The 15,170-nt window shown below is 45.9% G+C and overlaps 1 long non-coding RNA gene across 1 annotated transcript in view; it reads right to left on the reverse strand.

Moving 5' to 3' along the window:
- Positions 1-5,905: 5,905 nt before the first annotated feature.
- Positions 5,906-15,170, reverse strand: part of LOC146395709 (uncharacterized) — a 119,375-nt gene continuing 110,110 nt past the window's right edge. The window contains exons 5-6 of the long non-coding RNA XR_014831070.1: positions 9,897-10,079; positions 5,906-8,664 (exon numbers count right to left, since the gene is read on the reverse strand). This is a non-coding gene — a long non-coding RNA (uncharacterized LOC146395709). The remainder of the gene's footprint in view (positions 8,665-9,896; positions 10,080-15,170) is intronic.

The following is a 15,170-nucleotide window of genomic DNA, read 5'->3' on the forward strand; positions in this document are numbered from 1 at the left end:
TGTTTCTGCTGAGTCATGGTGGGAACGCCTATTGTCAGTTGGTCTAATCCTTTTCCATCGACGTGAGATAGATACCACTGGTATCCGCATTTTCAAGGGAGGCTAAGGAAGGACATGATGCCAGCAGGGAGCAGGACCAGCACTGGTCCTCCTGACATTCCTACGAGGCTGTCTGTCTCCAAGAAATAAAGGGCGATTGCAGAGATGTTCAAGCTCTCTGGTCTCAGAGCCACGGACTCCCGTCACAGGTACCGAGGGCCGCTAACTTCAGCTGAGCCAATAAAACTCATGCAACTTTGCCAAGGAAACCCCCACGATTAAAATGACCTAGACTTGAACTACCACTGCTGAGAACTGCTATTTGCAAGATTGGGAGAACTACGGCCTTTATGAAATATTTCTTTCTGTAGTTGAAAATGGCAGAGTAAAACCATTACACGCTAACCTACATATTTCTGGCAAAAATAACTCACTTTTCCAAAACAACTGAAAATGAGTGAGAAGATGGAATTGTTTGACCTGTTTGCCATTCTGTGCGTTCTAGCTTAATAGAAAGCAGCTGGATTTCAAGCTGCTTCTGGATTTAATCGCTTGAGAAGCTTCAAATCAGTTAGCTACCAAACATCTCCACTGCACACTCGTGCAAGGATGCGTTTTCCAAAAGCAAATATCATCCTAGTATTATTAAATTGTTATGATTACAGACACAGTTTTCACCTGGCAGATCCCTCCGCAGAGCGGGGTAGATCCCCAGGCCACACTTTGAGAACCACTTACCTTTTTATGGCTACCATGCTTTCTGGCTACCATTGCTACCCAGGGCTGCCTCAGACATCTCAAAAGCAGCGGAGGAAGATTGCTAGGAGATTTCATTTTTCCCTGAGTTTTTATTACAACACTTTTCAAACAGACAGCAAAACTGCCTGGGTTTTGTCATGACTGCCCATCTGCCTACCATCTAGATGCTACCTTTAACCTTTTACTGTTCCTTCTGTTTCGCATATACGGCCATCAAGCCCTCCCTCCGTCCATCCATCCAACTCTTTTCCTTTTGATGCACTTCGGAACATATTGCAGACGTCAGCACACCTCCCACCCCAAATGTCAGCCTCTGTAAGAGTAACTCAACATTTGCATACATGTTTTTATGCAAATTTTACCCATGATGAAAGGCGCAAGTCTTCAGGGTACATTCACTGAGTTTTGATAGAGGCATTCATGTCTATAATCCCTGTAAAACCCTGTCGAGATACAGAAGAGAACCATCACCCCAGAAAGCCCTAAATTGTTTTCTCAGTCAATTCAACCTACATTCCCACAGGTGTCACCACTATTCTGATTTTTTTCTGTCATCAACCAGTTTTGTCTGCCATGGAACCTCACGTAGCGCATGCTCTTATGGAAGGCATCTTTCACCCTCCTTGCTACTCAGTGCAATCAACCATGTTATTCCATGTATTGATAGTTTGTTCCCTTTCTTGCTCAGTATAATTCCACAGTATGAGAGTGTATTTTCATTGTATGGATGTACCAGAGTTTGGTTTTCCCTTCTATGGTTGGTCCCTATTTCCAGTTTTTATCTATTTTGAGTAAAGCTGCTATGAACATTTTTGCACAAGTGTTTTTACGAACACATACCCTCATGTCCCTTGGATAAGTGCCCAGGTCCGGAATGACTGGGAAACTTTGGTGTTGTGATAAACCTGCCAACTTTTCTAGAGCAGTTGCACCATTTTGCCATCAACGATGTCCAAGAGTGTCGGTTGGTCCAAGTCCCCAGTAACATTTACTACTTGTGGTCTTTTAAAAATATGGGAGTTCTCGTCATTCCTCCGTGGATTACCAACCCAACTAATATTCATGAGAATATGGGTTCGATCCCTGGCCTCGCTCAGGGGGTTAAGGATCTGGCACTGCCATGAGCTGTGGTGTAAGTCTCAGACGTGGCTCGGATCCCACGTTGCTGTGGCTGTGGTGTAGGCTGGCATCTGCAGCTCTGACCCGACCCCTAGCCTGGGAACTTCCATATGCCTCAGGTGTGGCCCTCAGTGTCATGTTCTGAAATGGGATTCTCTGAAAACAAAGTCAGTGAGCGTTTATTAGGAGATATTGACTGAGACTCAGCATAGTATTTGTACAATATTTCTTTGGCAGTTGAATTTCCATACATCTGTCAAGGAGGGGTTGTGTATGTGTCCCTTCAGATAAAAGGGACTTTTGACCTCACTGTGGGGACACCAGGACCCACTGTCATTTTGTGGGTGGCAGTGACCTTGCTTCACCCGTCTGCCCCACAAGGCAGGATGATTCACCAGGAACCACACGACCTTCCATTCTCCTCTCACTCGTTTCTGAGCCTTGTCGTCAGCAGAACAATTATCCAAAGATAGATTGTGTGATCTTCCATCTTCTACGCAAATAACAACATGGGTTTCTTCCAACAAGCCTGGCTTGCCAAAGAGGGCTGACTTCACCACTTTAGGGTTCTGTAATGAGAAAACCTGGCCCAAATTTCAAAGGGAAAGCATCTTTAGCTGTATTGGAATGGGCTGGTCCAGGCATATCTCCTGAGATAACAGAGGATCAAGATCCAATATTCTATGATAATCCACGTGGGACAAGAATCTGAAAGAGACCAGTTGTGTGTATAACTGAATCCCTTTGATGTGTAGCAGAAATTATCACAACATTGTAAGTCGACTAGACTTCAATGAAAAGTTTTTAACAAAGGGAGTTCCTATGGTGGCGCAGCTGTAAACAACCCGACCAGTATCCACGAGGACTCAGGTTCCATCCCTGGCCTTGCTCAGTGGGTTAAGGATCTGGCATTGCCATGAGCTATGCTGTAGGTCACAGATGCAGCTCAGATCTGGCATTGCTGTGGCTGTGGCATAAGTCGGTGGCTGCAGCTCTGATTCAACCTAGCCCAGGAACTTCCATATGCTGTGGAAGTGGCCCTTAAAAAATAAATAAGTATTTAAAAAATTTTTTTTAAATTTTAAAATGTCAAATAGAACTGAAGGCAGTTTTCAACTATTTACATAGAATATATCTGCTAACATCCCACTATGCAAAGCAGCTAGATGGTCACAAGGAAATAAATGAAAGAAATGTGCCTCCTTAGTGAGAAAAATCCAATTATATGTCAAAGGGGATCTAGAGAGGGCCGCAGAATGGACATGGTGGGTGCACTCAGCATCCGTCTGCCCACCCTCTCGCTGGGATGGCTCACACACCTCTGGTGGCAACGGACTCCAAGCAGAGACCCAGGTTCCGGGCTTGTGCTCAGAGCATCTTCTGAAGGAGGATGAGCAGGAGCAGCACTGAGCAGAGGTAAATTTTTATGCACAGGATGGCCTTTCAGAGTTGTCCCCTAACTTGAGGGACAGGAGCTTGGACCTTCTACCCCGGGGGTGTGACAGGTCCCTTCAGGCAGCATCTCACACTCCAGACAGCCTGGCGATTTCACTATACCCGGAAACAGCTTCTCCAGATTCTGGCTCATTTCCTGGGGAGAGTTGAAAGAAGGATGTGAGGAGTTCCTGTTGTGGCGCAGTGGTTAACGAATCCGACTAGGAACCATGAGGTTGCAGGTTCGGTCCCTGCCCTTGCTCAGTGGGTTAAGGATCTGGCGTTGCCGTGAGCTGTGGTGTAGGTTGCAGACGTGGCTCAGATCCTGCGTTGCTGTGGCTCTGGCGTAGGCCGGTGGCTACAGCTCCAATTTGACCCCTAGCCTGGGAACCTCCATATGCCGCGGGAGCGGCCCAAAGAAATAGCCAAAAAAAAAAGACAAAAAAAAAAAAAAAGAAGGGTGTTAGTGTGACAAACTAAAAGCTCCCACACTGCAGTGGGTTAGGGTCACAACGGACATTTTCTGTCTCTCAGGGAATCAGTGGTACGTGCCCCCCCCCCCAAGAAAAGTGTATACTTTTCACCCCCACCCCACCCCCGATGTGATGATATTTGGTGGTAATTAGGTTTGGATGAGGTCATGAAGATGGGGCCCCGTGATGGGCTTTGTGCCCTTCTAAGAATGGAAAACAGAGAGCTAGCGTCTCTGCCTCTCCCTGTACTGCGTGAGGACAGTGAGAAGGTGACTGTCTATGAATCAGGAAGCGAAGGCTCCCCGCGAGAACCGAATCTGCTGACACCTTCACCTCGGACGCCCAGCCTTCAGAAGCCTCCCAGTCTTGGTACTTTATCATGTGCCTGAGCTGACAATACCTCCTCTCTCTTCTCCCGCCCTTTCTAGGTTCCTTAGTTCTCAGCTAGAACCTCTAATGGTCCAGCAGCCTTCCTAGGAGAATAGCACAGACCCTTGTGTGGGAGCAGGTAAGTGACCAGCCACATGATCTTCTCCAGCTATGGCTGCTCTGTTGTCCACCTTCCATGAAACCTGCACATGGTATTTGCCTGCGGAAATGGTTACAAAAAAAAAGTGAAGTAGGTTATGTGACTCTCCTTGGCAGATTATCAATGATCAAAACTTGATTAAATAAATAAAGCAGGCGTTCTCCTTGTGGCTGAATGGGTCAACAACCTGACCTAGTGTCCAGGAGGATGTGGGTTCAAGCCTTGGCCTTGGTTGGTGGTTAAGGATTACTGCACGCCATGGTGTCGGTGGCACATGCAGGTTGGATCTGTGTTGCCGTGGCTGTGGTGTAGGCTTACAGCTGCAGCTCTGATTCCCCTATCCTGGGAACGTCTACATGCCACAGGTGCAGCTGTAAAAAGAATGAAAAACAAACACAAACAACAAAACCATCATTTCATACACTAGTACTCACCCCAAAGTAAGTGCTCAAGTATACGGCCCCCTGGCTAGGTCACTGCCCAATCCACCTGCCGAGACTGCAAAAAATGGGGAGCAGGGAGAGCAAAGCGGCAGCTTCATCAGCTAAAGACAGCAGCGCTAGAGCTTAGGGCTGAGGAAGCAGCTGGAACCATAAAAGGAAATGCTGCCAACACAAGAATCATGGGAAGAAGATCAATATTCAGAGCAGAAATTTGCTAAGTCGCTGGCTGACAGCTAAACTGTGCGTGCGGGGAAGCGCCTCAGTGGGTTTAGCAGAAGGACCAGAGGGTAAAGGGGCATCTACTCGTGCAAGGTAGCGAGTTGCAGGGTCAAATCCAGGCGGCTGGTGAATTCCTTAACGAACCCCGCCCCCAGCTCCAGGGGCAGGGATCTCAAGGCCTCAGAACACAGGGTTGGAATCCAGCACAGCAGCAGAGGATGTGTCCCCGGAAGCAAGGAACGCGCGGAGAGGGTGAGCCCATCTCTGTCCAAATCCTAGACTGACGAAGAAGCTGCACATTGAAAAGGAGGCAAAACGGCTCTGGCTAAAGGGGTGGCACCAGGAAGCCTGAAATCTATTCCATGGCACATTATACAGAGTCATTTGGACCTAAAATGAGTCTCTTCTGAGGGTCAAAATAGATCGTCCTTTTCCCTCGAACTATTAATCTTTCTTAAATTGCATTTTACACTCAACTCTATACTAGATAATAAAAATAGAGTCTATTCATTGGTCTGGTATCCGTAGGTATCTATTCTGAGCTAGACTCCTGTCTCCAATAGAAATGCAATGCCAGGCGTTCTTGCTGTAGCTCAGCTGGTTAAGATCCTGACAGAGTGGCCATGAGGGTGTGGGCTCCATCCCTGGCCTTGATCAGTGGGTTAAGGATCTGGCACTGTCAAAAGCTGTGGTGCGAGTCGAAGATGCAGCTTGGATCCGTTGTTGCTGTGGCTGTGGCACAGGCTGGCAGCAGCGGCTCCGATTCGACCCCTAGACGGGAACTTATAGGTGCAGCCATAAAAAGAAACAAATAAATGCAATGGTAACCACACACGTACATTCAAATGTTGCAGTAGTCACGCTAAAAAATTTAAAAGCGGCAAGTGAAATGATTTTAATAGATTTTATTTAACCCCGATATACCCAAAATATGCTATTTCAGCGAGTCATAACAGATATGATGCATATCTTATCCACTTCTTTCTGGTCTATATCTTCAGGATCCAGTGCGTATTTCAGTTCAAGTGAAAATGCAGTTTGTCAGTTACACCAGGCATGTGTCAAGAGCTCCACAGCCACACCTGACTTATGGCTACAGTCCTGACAGCACGGGGATCTGCCGTGATTAGTACGGATGCGGCAGGAAACAAGGGGACCCAATTCTGTCCTAAGATACTTATCGATAAAGCGCAGAGAAGAAATCAAAGGTGATGAGATGAGTGAGATTAGGGCTCTGCCCAGGTGCTGTAGGACCACGTGGGAGGGTGTCTCACCTGGGTTCCCAGGGATTAATGGCCAGCTGCCTGGTGGATGTGGCTGTTTATGGTAGGTAGGGGCCAGGGTGTTCCAGACAGAGGAGACAACAAGTGTGATGCATACAGAGAGCACCTGGGGTTTCAACCCATGGCAGTGACTGAGGGACAGGGTCCAGTGGAATCCCACCCCGGTATTCACACGGCAGACGGAGGCCTTTGCACACGTTGTCTCCAGAACGCAAGCGGCAGCGGACAAGCGAGCTGGTGCCCTGCATCCGTGATGCAGACTCCTGCTCAGAGAGCCCATCGAGCTGGGCGTGGCCACGCTCTTGGCCAAGAACAGTGAGGACCGAGATTTTAGCATGTTTTCTTCATTATGTCTTTGAAGTGGAAGATACAGGGTGCTTAGAGCAATCGTCTTCTCTGCTTGGATGATATTGTTTATGATGCCATAAACGCTGAGTGAACAGCGACTATGTACAAGGCTCGGACTGCTATATGATTTTCCAAGACAAGTTTTATCTCAGCTGGTGTATTGGGATCTCTGGGTCCTGGTCCAAACTGGGGAAGCTCCGGTGAACTAATTGGAAAGCCATTTTAGCCCACTCACTTTAGCATATTTTAAAAGTGTGCAGTAATTGAGCAAAGTGGAAAGCATTTTGGGATTTTCTGTGGCAGGAATGGTGGAAAAGAAATAATCCACTTATTTTTAAGGGGCTCTCAGCCTTGAAGGTGACTTAAACCACTTCATATGTTAAACCCCTCAGCTAGTCTTTTTGGCTTGAAAATCTTAATGCTATTTGACTTCATAAATCCTATTAAAACCCCATTCCATTTTCTCATGAATTTCTCCATTTCTTCAACTTACTGTATCTGTTTAATAATGCCCAAGAATTATTGTTATTTTTAAAATAATCAGGTGAATGCCTAGCAATTTCATAATGCTGAATAAAACCTGAAACTGTTTTCCGTCTTTCTGGATTACATGATATATTCATTAAAGCCACCACTGATAAAAGGGTTTGCTTGGGATTTGCTGTAAAAATCCGTATAAAAGTTTTCAGAGTAGTTCGTACCTCTATACTTTATTTCCTGCCTCAGCTAAAAATCCATTTGAAACGAAAATCCTTGCCGGGGGCAAGGGCAGAGGAAAGGCCCCAATTACACAAGCTGGAGGGGAGAAAGAGGCTCGGGCTCAGAGGCAGACACGGAGGGGATATGAAGGCTGGAAGACAAGGAGCCGAGTCAGCAGATGCCTTGAATGATGGGCCCGTCACTCTCCCCGCTGGACTCCTTACTCCGTGTTTCACTTTCTGTGCACTTCTGTGTTGCCACAAAACATGGAAAGTGTGCAAGGAGATATTATTTTCACATGCACGCACGCACAAGCCAGTCCAGGGTGGCTCTTACACCAGAGGTAAGACCCACAGCCCAGACCCTGGACGCAGCAATGCCAGGGAGAAAGTCCCTGGAGCTCACAGACATCTTGGAGCAGCTCATCAGGGGCACCTTGCTAAAGACATCTGTCACCTGGGGTCCAGTGTCCTGAAACAAAGTCGCACAGCGCTCATCCTTAGCACGTAAGGGTCAGTTTGCTTTCATTCAGTCTTTAAGTGTCCTTCTCCAAACTGCAGTCCTTGGTAAGTTCCATTAAAATCTCTCCACCTATTACCTGTCTACTATCTACCTCTCTATCTACCTGAATGTCTAAATATAGCCCCTTTATCCTTTGGAAATATTTTCCAGGCCTTAACCCTGTTCTTGCAAACACTGAACTTGCACGCTATAAAAATTCTGACACAAACGACTGACTCCTAGGCTTAGCGTCAGTCACACTCCTTAAGCAGCCGTGTTGCAAAGGGTTCGACCGTCTATGAAGATGATTATTACATCTGCTCCTTTGCTCTTTGTTTTCCGACTCCAGTGATTTAGCGCCACCCGGTAATTTCCTGTGGGGCTCGTTGGTTTTCGTGCGCAGCGCGATGCTTGTATTTACAAGAGCGCTGTGCTCTGTGCTGTTCGACTGCAAGGACTCAGCTCAAGAGAGGGGTGTGCCGTGTGTGTCAGGCACTGTGGGCACACAGACGACACGCTGGGCGCGACAGTCAGGAGTCACAAAGCAGGAGCAAAGAGGGAAGAGCCAAGCACCAGCGATGCATGTTGCAGTGAAGGGAGCGCCCTTGGCTGTGGAGCCAAGCGGGCCAGCCTGGGGGCTTGGGAAGCGGTGGCCCTTGGGAGATGAACTGGCTCGCAGGAGGCACCAAGCGGTAATTCAGGCGGGGCCACGACAAGCAGAGAGGAGACAGCAGGAGCCAAACAGTGGTCCTGGGAAGCGTGAGCATTCCACAGTTAGGGCAGCAGGGCACTGAAGAGGCGCAGGGAGACGATCTGGGCTGTAACACCGGGAAGTTGTGGGAGAAGGAAGGTGGAAAAAAAGGAAGACACGTTCTTTATCAACTGCTGCAGTACAAAGCACCCCGAAACTCAGCGTCTTAAAACACAACAGCCTAAACCAACGTATTACTATGATTTTCCAGTCAGTCGGGCTCAGTGGGGTCGCTCTTGTGCGCCACATGATTTCAGCTGGGGCTGCAGACATTTGGGTCCTTACACCTCAGGATGGGACATTCAAGATGCCTCACTGGTGTGGTTATCTTTATTTATTTATTTTGTCGTCTTTTCGCCTTTTCTAGGGCAGCACCCGCGGCATATGGAGGTTCCCAGGCCAGGAGTCCATTCAGAGCTGTAACCACTGGCCTACGCCACAGCCACAGCAGTGCCAGATCTGAGCCATGTCTGTGACCTACACCACAGCTCATGGCAACACCGGATCCTTAACCTACTGAGCGAGGCCAGGGATCAAACCCGCAACCTCATGGTTCCTGGTCGGATTCGTTTCCACTGAGCCACGATGGGGACTCCACCAGTGTGGTTATTTTTACTGCTGCCTGCTGGGAGCTCCAGCACACGGGTGCGGGGGCCTTTCCTGGATGCTTGGGCTTCCTCACCGCGTGGCGGGAATCCCAAGGGGGAGGGTTCCGACAGGACAGGCCCAGAGCATCAGAGCTCAGTCAGCCTCCTCTCGCATCTGCCTTGATGACGTCCCATTGGCCCTGTCTGTTCACACGGCCGTGCCCAGTCTCAAGGGAGGAGATGGCACATGAACACGAGTAGCAGCAGGTAGAGCACATCACAGCCTAGCGACATACCGACTACCGGAGGGGCAAGTGAAGGGATTCAAAGCAAAAGTCCTTTAGGATCCCAAACAGATGAAGAAAATAGAAACGGAAAAAGCGAATCCGATAATCTATAAAGTACCCAACGAACGACATGCAGGAGGAGAAGGAGTGAAGGCGCCTTCTGGGTAAGTGACAGGATGACGGTGTCAGCGACACGTCGGTAAATCATGGTAAAAACTGATTTTCGTCTGGTGCTTTAGGAGAAATAATCTTATTCATACCCCAGTCCGAAGAGCCAAACATCTGGTCAACCTGTGAAGACTTTGCTATCTAAATGACTCACAGGAAAGACAACCCCTTCAAAACTCAGGCTATAAGAAATGTCATTGCTTTTTCCTATAGCTGCTCATTGTGAGAAGACAGCTGAAAATATAATGTTGGTTCACCTGTTTTCTCCTTCCCAGGGTTGAGCCACGGGCCCGTCTTCTAAGCACGAAGAGATGGGGCTGGTTGGTGGGGTCCTTCTGTTCCTCCATCATTGGTCTGCACAGTCATCACCAACAGGGCTTGGGCATCTCATCGAACCTGCCTGCCCCTCATCCAGGCCGTCCCAGCCTCCTCCTCTTTTGCTATTGGACAGTGGAAAGGACCTTAGCTGAGGTTAGTGTTCACTTTGATGGACTGAGTGATATTGAGCCAGTTCTCTGTCATCAATTATCAAGTGAGGGAATTTGACATGGTAATTTTCAGCCTTCCCCCAATGGAAATCTATGATTTCAGTATAATAAAGCATACGAAGTAATCACCTGATGCCAACCTCCATGTCTGTATAAAGTCAAATCAAAAAGAGACATAAAGTTGACCAGGAAGACTAAATTCATTTACCCCCAAATAAAAGTTCTACATTTATAAAGCTGCAAATCCTGTGTCATGTTTAGATGGGAAAAGTCGTTTATTCACAATGAAAATGTGTTTATTAGCAGCCAATCTTGGTCTCTACTGGTTAAAACTTCAGGTAGCCTCCTTCTCCGTCCAAATCATTCAACCCACCGGCAAGCCGCAGCTATACTAACACAATAACTCTGGAAAGCACAGAGTATTTGTCTTGATGTAAATATCACAAATTTGCATGAAACGATGAAAGATTAGAATCTATAGGTGGCTAATATGATGAAATATGCATTTGTTTCTCATTGAGTTTTGGGAGCTGCCTTTTAAAATCTATTGAATGACATAGAACATGAGCAAAAGCACTGGGAAACTTTTTTTCGTAGGTAGAAGCAGAAATGTATCATATTCAAGTTTCCTTCTTTAAACCTGAAATTCCCATATTTTTAACCTTGTTCTTTCCTTCACCCTGATTTGATTACGGGAATATTCACCAGCATCAATGAGAAAAAAAATAACCAACTGAACAAAAATAAATAAAAATAAACTGCAGAAACGTTCAGTTTATGTCCCTGGGAAAAGCGTCTATACATCATTCAGAACCAGAGTCAGAATTTAGGGTGTTGTAAATATCACAGTTTCAGAAGGCGATGGATCCCATGGAACCGCCTCCACCCATCCACGAAGGTGTGCCCCTTCATGCCAGTCCCCACTGCTGTGGGCCTCGGTCAAGTGCCCTTAATCTCGTGCTCCCATCATGGGACCTCCAAGGCCAGCTCTATTTCCAACTCTCAGCCACAGGAATATCCATGTTTTTCACTTGAAAAGTTCTAAGATCCAGAAAAGTAACAATAACAAATACCCACATAGGACAAAATTTTCCATGCAAAAGACACATGCACCCCTATGTTCATTGCAGCCCTCGTCACAATAGCCAAGACATGGAAACAACCTCAACGCCCCACCTAAACAGACGAATGAATGAAGAAGATGTGGTAGATACATACAGTGGAAAACTACTCGGCCATAAGAAGAACAAAATAATGCCACTGGCAGCAACATGGGTGCAACTAAAGAGGTTCGTAGTAAGTGAGGCAAATCAGAGAAAGACAAATGCCCTATGATCTCACTTATATCTGGAATCTAACATACGGCACAAAGGAATCTTTCCACGGAAGAGAAACAGACTCATGGACGTGGAGAACGGACTTGTGGTTGCCAAGGAGGAGGCGGAAGGAGTGGGATGGACTGGGAGTCTGGGGTTAGTAGATGCCAGTGATAGCGTTTGGTGTCGATGGGCAATGAGATCCTGCTGTGTAGCACAGGGAACTATATCTAATCACCTGTGATAGAACTTGATGGAAAATAGAAAAGGAAAAAGTGAGTCCAATAATCTGTAAACTACCCAACGAATGACATGCAAGATATATTATTTATTATTATATACATATATTATTTATTTATTTATTTTGCTTTTTAGGGCCACACCTGCGGCATATGGAGGTTCCCAGGCTAGGAGTCAAATTGGAGCTACAGCTGCCGACCTATACTACAGCCATAACAACACCAGACCTAAGCCGCCTCTGCGACCTACACCACACAGCTCACGGCAAGGCTGGATACTGAACCCACTGAGCGAGGCCAGGGATGGAACCTGCATCCTCATGGTTACTAGTCAGATTCGTTTACTCTGCACCATAATGGGAACGCCTATCATATATACTTTGATATAGCTTTAATACACTCTTATCTTGTTATTTAAAAAATCCTTAAGGGAACCCTGGGTGTAAAAATTGTATCTGCTGCTCACTTCCTTGAGGCTGTTTCTTTGTCTTCCTTTCTTTCTTTTTTCTTTTTTTTTTTTTTTTTTTTTTTTTTTTGTCTTTTTAGGGCCACACCTGCAGCACATGGAGGTTCCCAGGCTAGGGGTTGAATTGGAGCTGCAGCTGCCAGCCTAGTCACAGTCACAGTAATGCCAGATCCGAGTTGTTCCTGCCACCTACACCACAGCTCACGGCAACACCACATCCTTACTTAACCCACTGCGCAAGGCCAGGGATCAAACCTGTGTCTTCATGGGTATCCGTCAGATCCGTTTCCAACTGAGCCATGGATGGGAACTCCTTGAGGCTGTTTCTTAAACATCAGACACAGTCCCCCAAAGACGTCACCTCAGGGCCTTTGCACTTGCTGTGCCCTCTGCGTGGACAGCTCTTCCCCAGACGGCCACACAGCCTGTTCCTCGCTCCTTGGCCACCTTATCTACAATCCCAGTCCTTGTCCCAGGGCTCTGCCATCATCCTTCCTGGCTTTCTTTTCCTCCTTTGCATTTCCATGATAACATGTATCTTGTTTACTGTCTGTCTCATCGACTAGAGTGGAGGCTCTGTGTGAGCAGAAACTTTGTTTTGCTCCTTGTTACATTTCCAGCGCCCTGAACAGTGCCAGTTATGTAGTAAATATTCAACCAATAATTGTTTCAAGCAATAAACCTAAAAAGAGTACTGGCTTTAAGACACAACAGACCTGGATCTGACGCCAGTTTCCTCTGCTGACTGCCTTTGTGAATTTAGATACATCCCTCAACCAGCTCTCTGAGCCTCCGTGTCCTCATCTGTAAAACAGGCTGAGAACACCCCCTCCCTGTGTTGTAAAGAGGAAACCAAGAGTAAAGGCGTGTCCACGTGGTGGCAGGCCTGCCAGGAGCATCGGCTCTTCTCTTCTTTCCCCAAAGGGCCCACCTGACTCACAGACATTTCTATCAGGAAATCCAACACATGCCAATAAATATCCAGAGGAAACAAGTTTTAAAAACAGACCTCAAATGCAAGCTCCACAAGTGAACAAAGAGTGGTGAGCTCAGGGGTGGAGGCCCTTGTGCGTGAAGTTCTGCCCCCTGGAGGTACCAGCCCAATCCACTCAGGTAAGAAAACACATGGTGCCTCAAGGAGTCTGCTCTGTCTTTGGAAATAACGTGCCTTGAAATGTTACTATGGCAACACAGTCCATGCTGCACAGTAGCATCAGAAGTTGGGCCCATGAGCAAATTTAATTCTCTTCTGCTTCTCCAAGTGCCCCAAACACCATCTCTTACCCTATTACTCCCTCAGATACAGTCTTCTCTCTGGTCCAGCCTCCTCTGCAGCAACGAATCAGCAAGGGGTGACATCAGTTCATGCGGGAGGACCATCCAGTTCTGGTAGAAAGATCCCCCACTCCCTGGCCTCTGAGTTGCCTAAGGGTCACTGCCTGTGATGCCACCTAATGAGCCTGGTTGCTTTCCCAGGACCCTAGACTCTCATATATCATGAACTACAGAAAATGCTCTAATTTGAAAGATCAAATTCCCAAATGTGTATGTCTGCTTTTATCAACCTGATCATAAGTTGGCTGCCAACACAACGAGAAAATTATTGGTATTAGCTTTAATCTTACACTCTAGTAAGGCCAAAACAATCTCAAGAAATACCTCCTTGACTGAGGGCTCACCAGACTCCAGGAAAGTCCAGGAAAATTCCATCCTTTTGGATAATTAACTATAACATGTCAAGATCCAGTGAACAGGCTTCAAAGGACATTCCCATCTCAGCATGTTCAGCTGGCTAGGACAAAAATAAACCCTTAGTTCAACTTGAAGATCACCTTAACAAAATTTCAGGATGATATCCCATCAGATTTATATCCCATTTTATCTATTAGACAATCTAAAACCACCCAACCACATACATATAATTTACAGAATTCTAAAACACAAGGACCTGGATGCATGAGCATCGTAAAATTTATTTTCAAGTCAGTGGTCTATAGGAAAGCACGGGGTGGAATGTCAAGACACGATGGTCCTTCTACTGGTCTGTCATCTCCTGAGCTATCTTGGCAAGTCACATCATTCCCCCAATCCTTGTCATTCTGAAACCTCCCGTTTCACAGAGAGAATGATCAAAATACGACTGGACAAAAACTACCCAAGGGAACTCAATTATATTTTGTTTGAATGTTGTCTTATATTTCTGAGCAAAGGTAAGGTGCCAGTGAGTCATAAAATTGAGACTTGGAATATCTGACTCATACCTACCATTTCCACTGAGAATTTTAAGTGGAAAACAACAAACAAAAAGAATTTTCAATACAAGTTCAGATGCCAGCTATTTGAAGCATGAAAAATATCTGTCGTTGTTTAGTTCTGACTCAGTAGTTGATTGTTGAAATAACAGCAGTGCTTTTATACGTATATGTATCAAATGGTTAACTGTAATTTTAAAGATAACCACTGTACATTTTTTCTTGAATTGTTTTTTTCATATTATTGAGTTTTGAGCGTTCTTTACATATTCTGGATGTGAGTCCTTTATCAGATATGAGATTTGCAAATAGGTTCTCCTAGTCTGTGGTTTTTATTTTTATTTTCTTGAGTACTTTTCAAAAAGCAAATATTTTTCATTTTATAAAATAGGATTTGTTCATTTGTCCTTTTGGGGATCCTGATTTTGTTGTCTAAGAAATCTTTGCCAAACCCATCATCACAAAGACTTCTTCCTCTAGGAGGCTTATTGATGTGGATTTAGATTGAAGTTTACAGTCTGTTTTGAATTATTGGTTGTGTATGGTCTAAGATACAGGGGGAAGATTTTTTTTCTGTTTTATATATGGCTGTTCAAAAGTGTGGTTTCTATAATGAATCATTTCTGCAACTTTTTGGAGGTTCATATCTTTTTCGGAGTTCAGTTCTCTGTATGTGTGCAGGCCTATTTCAGGACTCTATTCCACTGATCTTTTTTTTTTAATTTTATTTTTGCTTTTTAGGGCCACACCTGCAGCATATGGAAGTTCCC

The sequence above is a fragment of the Sus scrofa genome, chromosome 16, assembly GCF_054392235.1.
Source record: "Sus scrofa isolate SSC_HxYL_T2T_F1_AM1 chromosome 16, Sscrofa_HxYL_maternal_Yorkshire_Landrace_v2.0, whole genome shotgun sequence".
Classification (NCBI taxonomy): domain Eukaryota; kingdom Metazoa; phylum Chordata; class Mammalia; order Artiodactyla; family Suidae; genus Sus; species Sus scrofa.